Source organism: Arachis hypogaea, chromosome 1, assembly GCF_003086295.3.
Source record: "Arachis hypogaea cultivar Tifrunner chromosome 1, arahy.Tifrunner.gnm2.J5K5, whole genome shotgun sequence".
Classification (NCBI taxonomy): Eukaryota; Viridiplantae; Streptophyta; class Magnoliopsida; order Fabales; family Fabaceae; genus Arachis; species Arachis hypogaea.
This window is the reverse complement of record NC_092036.1, coordinates 58,843,303-58,844,785: the sequence shown is the minus strand read 5'-3', so window position 1 is coordinate 58,844,785 and position 1,483 is coordinate 58,843,303. Positions and strand designations below refer to the sequence as shown.

At 39.7% G+C, this 1,483-nt stretch overlaps 1 non-coding gene across 1 annotated transcript; it reads right to left on the bottom strand.

Moving 5' to 3' along the window:
- Positions 1-725: 725 nt before the first annotated feature.
- LOC112715541 (small nucleolar RNA R71) lies at positions 726-833 on the bottom strand. The gene has a single exon (XR_003159819.1). It is a non-coding gene; the product is annotated as a small nucleolar RNA R71 (small nucleolar RNA).
- Between the last annotated feature and the right edge of the window lie 650 nt (positions 834-1,483).

Sequence of the window (1,483 nt, the reverse complement as noted above, 5' to 3'; positions counted from 1 at the left end):
TTTTCAAAAACAATTTTCGAATTTCTCTCCCTTTCACCTTCTTCTATTTATTTATTTAATTACTAACACTCTTCTCTTCATCTTAAAAATTTGAACCCTCTCTTCTTCTCTGTGTTCGAATTTTTCTCTTCTCCTTCTTCTATTCTTCTTTTCTTCTACTCACATAAAGGAATCTCTATACTGTGACATAGAGGATTCCTCTTCCTTTTATGTTCTTTTCTTTTTCATATGAGCAGGAGCAAGGACAAGGACATTCTTGTTGAAGCAGATCCTGAACCTGAAAGGACTCTGAAGAAGAAGCTAAGAGAAGCTAAAGCACAACAATTCAGAGAAAACCTTACAGAGAATCTCGAAAAAGAAGGAGACATGGCCGAACCCAACAATAATGCAATGAGGATGCTTGGTGACTATACTACACCTACTTCCAATTTTTAAGGAAGAAGCATCTCAATCCCTCAACTAGTTGCTCTAATGCAACAGAACTGCAAGTTCCATGGACTTCCATCAGAAGATCCCTATCAGTTTTTAACTGAATTCTTGCAGATCTGTGATACTGTTAAGACTAATGGAGTAGATCCTGAAGTCTACAGGATCATGCTTTCCCCTTTGCTGTAAGAGACAGAGCTAGAACATGGTTGGACTCACAACCTAAAGATAGCCTGGACTCTTGGGATAAGCTGGTCACGGCCTTCTTGGCCAAGTTCTTTCCTCCTCAAAAGTTGAGCAAGCTTAGAGTGGATGTTCAGATCTTCAAGCAAAAAGATGGTGAATCCCTCTATGAAGCTTGGGAAAGATATAAGCAGTTGACCAAAAAGTGTCCTTCTAACATGCTTTTAGAGTGGACCATTTTGGATATATTCTATGATGGTCTATCTAGTTCTCTAAGATGACATTGGACCATTCTACAGGTGGATCCATTCACCTAAAGAAAACGCCTGTAGAAACTCAAGAACTCATTGACATGGTTGCAAATAACCAATTCATGTACACCTCTGAGAGGAATCCTGTGAGTAATGGGATGCCTCAGAAGAAGGGAGTTCTTGAAATTGATGCTCTAAATGCCATATTGGCCCAGAACAAAATGTTGACTCAGCAAGTCAACATGATTTCTCAAAGTCTGAATGGATGGCAACATGCATCCAACAGTACTAAAGAGGCATCTTCTGAAGAAGAAGCTTATGATCCTGAGAACCCTGCAATGGTAGAGGTGAATTACATGGGTGAAGCCTATGGAAACACCTGTAATCCCTCATGGAGAAATCATCCAAATTTCTCATGGAAGGATCAACAAAAGCCTCAACACGGCTTTAATAATGGTGGAAGAAACAGGTTTAGCAATAGCAAGCCTTTTCCATCATCTTCTCAGCAACAGACAGAGAATTCTGAGCAGAGCCCCTCTAGCTTAGCAAACATAGTCTCTGATCTATCTAAGGCCACTTTAAGTTTCATGAGTGAAACAAGGTCCTCCATTAGAAATTTAGAG